The following is a 12,028-nucleotide window of genomic DNA, read 5'->3' as shown; positions in this document are numbered from 1 at the left end:
GCAGAATTTCCTCCCAATAGTAATTAATCCAGACAGAAGTGCATTGACACTTATCACTGTATACAAGGTTAAAGCAATTTGTGAATAAATATGTATATGTTTTTATTTATGGAAATGATATCACAGTTACTTTAAAATTTTACTTAACTTTTCTTTTCTCTGATCTTCTGATAAACAGCTTGAGGTTTAAACTCATTAGCAATTTCCTGAGGCATCAATGTCCCCATATCTCTCACCCCTAAAAAGAGACTCACAAGTATAATTTTAAAGTTTTACTATTCACATTAAAAATGAAAAACAAAAGTCAGGCACAGTGACATACACCTGTAATCCAAGTGGCCCAGGAGGTGGATGCAGGAGAACTGTGAGTTCAATGTTACCTTCAGCAAAACGTAACGCACTATGAAACTCAGGAATATGCTGTCCTTAAATGAAAAAGAAGGAGAAAGAGGAGGAGGAAAAAGAAGAGAAGAAAATAAGAGCTTAAACTGTGATAGTAGGAGCAAATGTGACTCCATTTTGTTTTATGACTTCATCCTGTAAAACAACCATGCCAAGTAGAAGAGACATGACTGGAGCAAGATGTTCTTTTCCTTTTGCTATAGAAACCTTTAAGAACATGGAACTACCTAATGGGGTATTGTTTCTGTAACTAGGGTAACGAGGCTCTGTTTCTGTAACTGGGGTGACTGGGATAACTGTGATTGGTTAGGCTTCCCTCCGCTTGACTGCACTGCCCCGCTTCTGTAACCTGGCTTGCTTGCATTGGCTAGACCCCCTGAACATCCCTTTTGTGGTTTTCAGGCTTATAAGGAGTGCCCTTGCAATTGTTCAGGGCTGATCAGGGGAATAGCTTTATGTTCTGGTCAACCGCCACTGGTGTGCTTCAATAAAGGCTTGATTAGATCATACATGAGTGGTCTGGAAGTCAGTTTATGAAACCCTGGGACGAAGCTTTAACTATAACAAAACAAATTGTAACTAAAAACACTATATTCAATATATTATCATGGCTTGCAATTGTGAATTTATTAATACATACATGTACTTTTGCAAATCCATCTTAATATTCACTATTTACCTGAAGTCTCAGGCATATCTCAGTTTACTGCATCCAAATATCACATTTGAGAGCTATAAATTCATTGACATCAGCAAGATGAAAGGCCTGAACCACTCATTTTTATGTACTAGGTGATGGAATACACTTCCTAGACATATTCTCAAAAGGACCAAAGAACAGGAGAGACAGTTCACATTGAGACAGCTGGCAGCTCCAACCCAGAACTGTACAAATGTGGGCATTGTTTCTCACTAGATGCTGGGAGCCATTAGCCAAGTGGGTATGACAATTTCCTTGCCAGCGTACCCCATGTTGCTGACATTTTGCAGTGACATTGAATGTAGGTGACCTTGCTCAAGGACCAGGGCGGATTAGGGTGTTCCCGGTTTAAGATAATCGGGTTTAGGGCGTTCCCAGTTTAGGTTCCAGGTTTAAGGTTTAAGATTATTCCTGCTGGGAATAGGGCGTATCCTGCTGCCTGAGTTCCCCTTGAGTTCTCACAGGATTCAGACAGTATTTTTTGGGAGACAGAAGCCCAGTGTATGTGGATTTGGGCAGAGAACGTGGATTTCCCCAGAACGTGATTGTGGACGGATGGTGTGAGTTCGGGAATAAAGAGTTGCTGTTTGAATCTACAAGCTGTGTGGTGGCTCGTGATTGTGTGCCCAGCCAGACTGCGGCACTTGTGCCCAGCCAGACTGCGGCACTAGATTCTAAGAACAGATTAATTCCCATTTCAGATACGACATGGTAAACATAAAGAATTGGTGTCCCAGGAGGTGGATGGTGCCATGTCTTCAAATTTTTAAGTAGCCTAGACCCTACAGTATAAAAATATGAAAGGGAAACTTATTTCAATTTTACCTTGACCCTATAGGCAGGATTGATATATTTGGGTTTTATTCTTGTGCTAATATTCATACCAAATTTGTAATGTACTGGGAGAATATTTGCACTATTAAAGGCATATATGTCTATAAATATGTTTCTATAGTTCAATACCCTTTATTAAGACGGTCAACAAAATTTCAAAGAAGAAAAAATAAATCACTATCTATAAGATGACTGCTGTTTTTCATACAACCTCTGCACATCATGTGATTGAATCCTGGCATCCAGCCTATAGTGAGTAAATTAATTAATTATCTGTCACTAGTTAACTCACTGTAAAACTTATTAGCTCATATTTGGGATGGTCATCAATTTAGGCTCAGTTCACTTGGAATCTTTGCTGCATATAATTAGCTGATGGTTGGTAAATACACTGAACCTTAGAGTGTGATCAGGCTGCCAATAAAACACCCTGATTTTCTTTCCCAGGGTAACTCATATTCAAAATAATATTGTGGGCTTGTTTTCATGAGGTAATAGTGTTCTGAAAGAGAAAACAAAAACATTCAAAATATTTCTTGACCAGATACCTGAACAATACATTTTCATAGCCACAGCATTACATAATCCATAAAAAATTATAAGAGGCCAGATTCAAAGTTTTGGAAACACATTCTACAATTTTTCTAGAGTAGGAATAAAAACATATCATCAACTTTCTGTATATAAATCAAGCTGAAGAATTGTTACATGTTGGCAGTTCACATAGGTGTTCAGTGTGAAAGAACATTTGCTAAGTATCACAACTATTAAGTAACTTTACTGGAATTCAGGGTCAATTCTACCTTATCTCAAAGGCAAAACTCAACTCCTCTAGGCTACATGAGTTATCAATATTTTTATATTCTCTTGTTTGTTAGATAGTGATACTTATTCAAAAGAGAAGAATTTTTATTTCTTTTGTACCAGAGATTGTACCCAAGGGCATTTAAGCACAAAGTCACACCTCCAGCCCCATTTTATTATATTGTACTGGGGATTGAAGCCAGAGGCACTTGACCGTGGGCCACATCCCTATCCCTATTTTGTATTATACTTAGAGAGAGAGTCTCACTGAGTTGTCTAGGTTCTCACTTTGGCTGAGGGTAACAATGAATTTACCATCTTCCCGCCTCATTACCCCATCCTTCTGGGATTAAAGTTGTGTGCACCTTGCCCAACACAGTCATTTTTTTCTTTGCTTTGGTACTTACTCAGTTGCTGAAGCTGGCATTGAGTGTGAAATCTCCCTGCCTCAGTCTCCTGAGTCACTGAAATTACAGAAACACATCACCATACCGGTTCTTTTCAGGTTCATACACAGGCAGAATTGGGATGTCAAACAGAAAGAGAGCTGTGATAATCACTCCATCTTTAATAGTGTTTTATTTCCTAAGGTTTAAACATTAGACTTGTTTTCACATATAATGAGGAAATATTATTTATTTTAATTAGGAGTCCGTTGATTCTCATTTTATCTACACAATTTGTTACAGTGTAAAACTTGACTTAATTTGAAAATATAATTCATCCTGTAAAATTTCTGTGCTTTCTTTGCACTCTTGGAACACTGGTTTCAATGCCCATGAAAAATTATGATGAATTTACAACTAGATTGAAGTCTATATCATAAATAAAATATTGATAGTATTAATTTTAATAATATTTTTTTCATATTTCTAACTTAGTTAGCAATAAGAAGAATTCAACTCATAACTCCTCTCTCATTGAGTTACACTCTCAGTTCTTTTTCTTCTTTGTTTTATACAGGGTCTTGAGTCTTTCTCAGTTGTCAAGGCTAGTCTCAAACTTTTGATCCTCATGCATCAGAAACCTGTATTACGGGTATTCAGGTGCATAACCACCTGCACATGGCTATTTTGTAACATTCTTAAAGTTGAGTATACAAACTCACATAATGGTGCATGCCTTTAAGTCTAATTACTCCCAAGGATGAGTTACTTCCTTTTAAAAAAAAAATTATCCATGGTGACTAAGATGCAGATAATTGCTTTGAGAGAGCATACAATGAATTTTTCTCTCACATAAAACTATGGCTATCAATTAATATAAGGTGTTGTTTTGTATAAAATTAAAAGGAAAAAAAACAGGAAAACATCTGAAAATACCTGGAATACTGTCTAAAAATCATCCAAACTATCACGACTTTATTGCAAGGACCTCAAATGACCCAATTTCTATCAAGTTTCCTGCTGTAGAGATTGAACTCTACTGGTAAGGCCACAGGTGGGAAAATACATTCAAGAAAATGCTATAAAATACAAAGGAATGTCTAGAAAAGCACTGCCTTCTCCTTAGGTCTATAGTGAGTTCATCTGGGAATTTGTTTAGAAGATTTTTATTTTGATAAGGTAATATGACCAATTGTCAGATCAATTAATTCTTTGCCATTCTTAGTATTCTGTAGTCCTTCTTTGATCAATATGGTATGCTGCATGCTCAATATGATTCATATAAAAAGTGATAGTATACAAACTTGCATCAGAAATAATTATACACTAAATTATATAAGATATTGAGAAATACAGATTGCTCATTTTTTCTCAAAACTTTATAATAACTTCAGCTTTTACTTATTTATAGTTCCTTTGGTCCCACAGCATAGGAGGGAGGCATTGGCAGCTTTCCCAAATGCTGGTGGACTAATTAAATATTTGTATTTATTTCATCATTAGCTCTTAGACAAAATATGTTTCCAATCTTTGAAACAGAACCTGGCCTTTTATAGAGGAAGGAGACAGAAATAAGCACCCAGTCTCTGTACATTATTTAACATCAATGTAGTAATTCGACACAACACTGAGGCAGACAAGGTTTCCAAGGCAAATATCAACCATAAGACATATCCCATGCTTATAGGCAGTTCAATTCCAAAAATTTAGTCCTTTGTCCTCAACAAAAGAAGATCTCAATCTTTAATTCCCACATCTACATTAAAAGTTCTCCCTACCTCAGCCTTGTTTTAAATACTTATCCTTCTAAGTTAAAATTTTCCTTGCAACCCAATGCCCAGTATTCTACTTCCTCCTTCATCTCAAATTATCTTTTTAACTTGTTTTTACCTGTTATTATAGACCCCACCCAAGTCTCTACTGCAGGATAAGGTACAATTTAAAAAGACTACCCCCTACATTGAAGTTTAACCACAGAGGCCCACAATACAATTTTCCTTGATTAGGTTTAGGAAGGATATATATTTTAAGTAAAATTTTATTATCATAAATTGCTTTTCTACATTTCTTCTATTTCTCCTTCTGTTTTACACACAATCACAATGTAGCAAACTCTCAAAATGTGTGTGTATGTATATATATATATGTATGTATGTATATATATATATAATCATAATCATACAAAGATTTCCTAAAAATATATAACTTTAAGTATGCCACAAATACCATTTAAAATTCCAATGTTAGGGATACAGATTAAGAAATATACTAATGTTTTCTTATAAGTTGTGTTTGTTGTTTGTTTTCAGGGTTAAGAAGGTGATAGAGGATTGAGGGCCTTCATACAAGAACCAATTGCTTCACCTGAAACTACAAAGTATATTGCAGCAGAATTCCACTGAAGACTAAAACATTTTTTTTCTGTAAAAGAAAAATAGTTGAAATTGCAAAAATAAAAAAGAAAGTCTCTATACCTTGCCCATAAGGATACAAAATATTAACTCATTTTCCAACTTGAGAAACAGGCTTCATGTACCAAACTAGAGCATTATGAAGTATGTATTAATGAATAACAGAAAAAATCATCTCCACTTTCTACCTTTTAAAGACTTAAAACCATGGTAAAATGGTTTTAGAGAATGCCCATAAATTTGGTTATCAATTCAGAATACAACCTAAGGGATAATTTGTGAGTTCCATCTGGGATCCAGGCAGCCTCATAAAAAAAAAAGAAAAAACTTGTTGAGACCATCCAATTTAAAATTCATATATATTTTTACATCTGGATTGAATTAATCTTTTCTTGATACTGGCTTCCATGTAATAAAATAATTGTTTGCCAGTTTTATAAAAAAACTCACATCTTTAGAAATTAAAATTTGCAATATTCAAGTTGAAAAACACAAAAAGAATTCCTTTATCAAAAAAGTTAGTTGTGAAACAGGATTCATTTGCATTAAACTCTAAAACTGACAGCTCAGCAAAAACAATTCTGTTTGAAACTCTCATTCCAATTATCTGCCACTAAAGGGTACACAAAAGTTCTGAAATCCAAAAGCTTTATAAACATAGTTTAAGATGGAAACAGGATCCAGAATCTAGAAAAAGCTCTAATTCACCCCTAATTCAGCTAGCCCAGTCTAATGATAGTTTTTAAGAAACTTTTAGCTAAAAACTGTTACCTGGCACACTGGAATTTGTTTTCAAAAGCAGTGTCTGTATCCTAGCCCATGTTGTTTTCAGGCATTTTCCTGTAGAACCAGCAGCATCTTAAATTTGTAAGTTCAAATTCTGTACTAACCCTTGATATCCACCAAAAGGAGGGACTGGATATAGAAAAAGATTTCCTTTCCCCTAAAATGTTTTGAGCACTACAAGAACTGCTGATTACTATGTCCTATCAATGTCAGATCTCAGGGATTCTTACAAGCAATTCAAAGGGGGATATGGTGGGGTGGGTTAGTTAATATTAGTGCATGCCTGCTTTCTGAAGAAGATATCTTATAGATAACCAGATATGAGATATCCCCTCAGGGACCCTTTACATCTAATAATCCTACCAAAAGTCTATTTTAATATGAAATATGAATCCAATATGTTCACAAACAAACTCAAAAGGCATTCAAATGTCAATTGTCTCATATTGTGAAGTATTTTCTTTTAAACATAAACCTTTTATTTCCCAAAACTAAACATAAAGAAAATGACGAGTGCTACAAGTTTTATACTAAAAAAATGAATAAATAAAAGTGAAGGCATCTGTTTTCCTGCCCATTTTCTGGTCTTCTCCTCTCCCCCACTCTCCATCCTGCAGACCATTTGTAGGTCTTGGTTGTTAAAGTTTATTTCTACAGTAGTCTTATAATGCTCTAGATGCTGAAAAACTTCTTATCCTTTAACATTGCTTGGCTTAAATTTATGCACTGTTCTTAGGAAGGAAACCCAAAAGCCTTTTTAATGACAGATGTATTACGGAAAATTTTCCTCACAAAGTTCTGATACTGTGAAATATCAACTCCCTGAAATCACAGAAAGGAAATGACTTACATTCTTGGGAAATGAAGTCACTAGCATCTTTCTCCAACAGCATTTTCTAATCCCCAAATTACACCCTGTGGCAAATGGGAGTGTTTCATACAAAACTACATTTAAATAGATGCTTATAAAACCAATAAACAAATATCACCAGGTACTTGAGGATAAGGGAAGAAATCACACATGAAAAATACAGCAAGAAGTGATTTTCTTCTACAGTTAGAAGTGCTAGAGCCCAGACTTGAAGTCAAAAGCAACCTGAGAATTATAAGTTTGTCTTCCCTGCTGTGGGTAATGCACAGCTCCTGAGGAAAATGCTGACAAAACCGATTCTTTGCTAAAATAAAATAAAAAAAGAACTAAAAGGGTAGAAGGCAGTCAATGACCTAATATTTCTTTAGGAACAAGGTACACAACTGTATGGTCCCAAAACTTTGCAAGCTTTCATTTCACCTTTAAAATATACTAATTTTGACCGTTTTCCATCTCTTCATATCTTTTAGAAAATGCCCCTCTGTTAGGCTCTGCCATCCCGGGACTGGAGGTGTTGTTTTCATCTTTTTGATCTCCCAGGGGTGGACCCAGGTGTCCCTATCTGACAATGCCTGGCTGTCCAGCCCAGAAAGTAAACTGAGGGGTCTTCTTTGCTGTTGCCTGGCCTACAGTCTGCAAACTCCTCCCAAAACCCACATTCTGCAGGCCACGCCCAACTCACATGTCCCCTGAGATCCCATCAAGCGCCCAGGAGCTCCATACTAGAGTCGGTTTTCCCAATGAGGCATTTTCAGGGTCGTGGAGCAGAGACTGTACTCTGATCCTTTCCAGAAGCCAGGAGCCCCCCCTCCAGGGCACACAGCAGGTGGCACCCACAGCCCCCAGGAATGCGGGATCCTACGCTTGTCCCTTTACAGTGACAGAGAGGGACAGGTAAGAGCCCTAGAACAGAGTGCCAGAGACACCACCAAGCCCTGGAACCTGCAGATCCCAGCCATCCAGGAGACAAGGTCCGGCGCACGGAGTCTGAAGCGCAGCCTGCAATCACTACAGGCCTCCTGCCCTCGCCACAGAGGTGGCCTGGGAGCTCTAGTCTCCCCTGATGCCAGGCTCTGCTGCCCCAGGGCCTGTCCTCCTTCCCCTACGTGGGCGAGCTCCGACTCCTGAGGTGACTGGCTCGCCTGCTGCCTGACCCTAGACCCGAGTGAGCTAGAAGAAGACGGCAGACCGAGAGGGGGACACTGCCTTCCCTGGGTCTGGTGACCTCGAGAAACCCTCCAGAAACCTGTCCAGTCTGGCTGACAGGGGACCCAGCCAGTGCAGTTCCCAGGGAGGCGCTGGGTTCCTTTTCTTCGCTCTAGAAAGTCCCAAGTGCCAGGAATCAGACCCTCCTCAGCTGTGGATATCTTCCTGCCAGCACCCCCTGCCTGCTCCTTCCTTGAGTCTCTCTTAATGATAAGTCTTCTCTGGATTATGTGACTTTTTGCACCACTGAAATTTGGGGAACAAGACAGAACACTTAGCCTCTCTTTTAAAAATAATTTTTAGTTGTGGATGAACACAATACATTTACTTATTTATCTAATGTGATGCTGAGGATCAAAACCAGGATGTCAAATATGCTAGGTAAGTGCTCTACCACTGAGCCTCAATCCCAGCCCCACTTAGAACAAGAAGGCTGGGGTGAGCAGTCATGATACTGTAATTTATTTATTTATTCACCTTGAAAAGCACAGAGTGTTCAGCTACTATTAAGAATGAATGCCTGGGTAGTGGCTTTGCAGGTTTTGTAGGAAGGCAGGTGAGTGCCCAATGTCTGGGATCCATATGACTTACCTGGAAACCAGGCAAGCACCAAGGTTGATCTTTATTGTGCGAGGCTGCCATCATGAGGCCACTGCAGATATTTCTGACCAGTCAATTACTGAGCCCGAGTGCCCAGTTGGGTTTTACACATTTCTGAGCTGACTCAACTCTTCTGAAATGATTGCTGTTTTCCGCCGCCAGCCAGAAAGTCATCTCAAGATATTGATTAATTTCAAATGGAGGAAAATAAGGTTCTAATACTGCCATCCAGGTCCAAGTCTTCTCCAGGGCATCTGCTAGTCCTTCTGTAAGCCTCCATCAAAATGGTCAGGAATTCACTGACAAATTTCAAAGGGGCTGAAATGTCATTACTGTTTGTATAATTTTGGATTGATTCACCTTAGCATAAATGACACAAACATGACAAAGGTGGAAGGTACATAGCAAACCTCTCATTGGCCATCTTTTTTTAATTCAGTATTCAGCAGTAGAGTCAAGCAGTGGTTTACCTAGCGTGGCTTATTTTGGGGGCAGAAAATGGCTTAAGTAAGGAACTGGGTTACATAAGCTTCTTTCACCATATCAATTTTCTTTCAGAATCTTACAACATTCTTATCATGGGCACTTATGTCATCCACATCTCCAAATACAATATGTCAAATCTTTCTCTTCTGAAATCTATATTATATTTTTTGATGTTTTATAGTCCTGCCAGTAATTATATTTCCCACCTTGGTCTCCTTTTTCCTCTATGTGCTTTCTATAAAAAAATAAAATAAATAAAAAAATTCTTCTGCATGCCTATATAGCCCACATTTCTTTTTGTTTTGAAAACATAGGACTTGATGGTACTTTACATCTCTTTAGATCAACCTGTTTTCTAATTAATAAACCTTAAAAACTTTAATTAAACTTCCAACATATTAAATGTCAACCTATATTTTGTATATAAAGGGGTGTTGAGATAAATTCTAGCTGGTGTTTGTCCTTGATGTAAACTGTGAAGGGTATGGAAAATAAGTCCAAGCACATTACTCTAATTCTTTTGTCATTTAAAATTATAGACCTCAGCCAGTGCAAAGGAACACACACAAAACTACTTGCACCTGCCTGGTTTCAGACCCCCCCACACCCTAATGGGGCGGCTGACCCAAAAACAATAAGCCCAGGAAATACCCTATTCACATTCCTGTTCCATGCTAATGACTCAGCCATACTCCAATACAATATACCCCAGGAATTGCTTTCCAACTCTAAAAGAAGCCTATATAACCCAGACCTTTGCCTCAGCCCACCAGCATTTTTTGTCCCCAAAATTAGCTTTACCAGAATTACATCTATTGACTCCACTGCAAAAATACTGAATAAAGTAAAGCTTGCTGTTCCCAGGTTTGCTTTTCCTTCTGTGTATTTGTCAGGTGTGCATCATTTGTTCTAAAAATTTAAACCAGAATTTTCTGGATACTGAAATCGGAGCTCCAATATGATACAGATAAATAAGAATATTTTATTTTCATTTTTCTTTATAATTCATAGGACTAGATTTACATACACATATCACAAATTATGCGAATTTGAATTATGTTCACTTTCCAAATCTGAGGAGTATAAGAAATGTTGCAAGAGTCTTGTAATCTTTTGGAGATATTTTGGCTTTTGAGTCAGATGCAGCTCATTCTGAATTTCAGCCCACCTGCTTATTAACTGTGGGAATTCATCCATAGGAGAAAAAATATCCTACAGCCTGGACATTATGGCTAAGCACAATTGTCAAATAAGTTGCATTTCATATATTTAAGAGTCAAGGCTAGGGAAGATTAAAGGTATGTGTCCCTAAGGTCCTTGGACCCCATTTTTCAATTTTTCTCTCTAATATCTACAATAAATAAAACTGTAATCAGTATGAAATGGGAAAGAATAATCTGGTTTTGGACACTTCCTGGTTGGACCTTTCTTCTCTCACTCAGGGCATTTTTCTCCTACTGTTTTGAGCTTGAGAAAAAATATTGTTAGAAAATAGTATCTGTCAACTCTAGCATATAAAGAGATAACCTAGGTCTTTTAAATTCCTGATATCAGATGACAAAGCTCTCACATCTGGAATGTGGATACTGTGAACTGAGCTATGATAAAGAGAGGCAAACTTGAGGTGTAGTATTTTAGTAACAATGAAACTATTCAAGATAGGCTGTGTTATACTAGTAATATATTTTTTATGTTCTTAATGTAAATACTAGAAATGTTTAAATTACTATAGTGTATTAAGTGTTTCATTGGGCATTGTTGCTTTAAGAGGTTGTTTTCCATTTAAAAGTTCAATCTGTCCCCTAATAAGAACATAGAGCAGATTTTTTGCATGGGATACCACCATGGCAGAGAAATGGCATCATGGGCGGAGGAGATAACTGCATTGAAACCAGCACGACAGCATCAAATAAATATATAAGAGTAAACAGTAACTCAGCAGTCAAACAGAACAAGAAGTAACATGAGCAGCATAAAAAAGCAAGGAAGAAAAGGAGTACAAACAATGAAGGACAGCCTAAATATTCAGGAGGACCTAGAGTCAGCAGAAAAATGGTCATATAAAGAACTCAAGGAATACCTTAGACAGATGGAATGGAACCTTAAAGAAGATATGAGACAGCAAATCCAAACAGTGAAAGAACACTTTGAAAATGAATTACATAAACAGATAAAAGAAGAAGTTAAGCATCTTTATCAGGAGATAGAGATTATAAAAAAAACCAAACAATAATTATAGAAATGAAGGAAACGATAAACCAAATTAAAAACTCAATTGAGAGTATCACTAACAGAGTGGAGCAAGTAGAAGCCAGAACATCAGATAATGAAGACAAAATATATCATCTTGAAAAGAGCCTAGCCAACTCAGAAAGGCTGGTTAAAAACCACGAGAAAAACATCCAAGAGATATGGGATAACATAAAGAAACCAAACCTACGAGTCATCGGGATAGAAGAAGGTACAGAGATTCAAACCAAGGGAATGAGTAACCTGCTGAAAGAAATAATTACAGAAAACTTTCCAGAAATAAAAAAGGAAA

General features: G+C 37.2%; 1 pseudogene; it reads right to left on the bottom strand.

The window, feature by feature from the left end:
- LOC107160798 overlaps positions 1-12,028 on the bottom strand; it is a 121,109-nt pseudogene that overhangs the window by 38,325 nt on the left and 70,756 nt on the right.

The sequence above is a fragment of the Marmota marmota genome, unplaced genomic scaffold, assembly GCF_001458135.2.
Source record: "Marmota marmota marmota unplaced genomic scaffold, marMar, whole genome shotgun sequence".
Classification (NCBI taxonomy): Eukaryota; Metazoa; Chordata; class Mammalia; order Rodentia; family Sciuridae; genus Marmota; species Marmota marmota.
The sequence above is the reverse complement of the archived record's forward strand: the minus strand, read 5'-3'. Positions and strand labels throughout refer to the sequence as shown.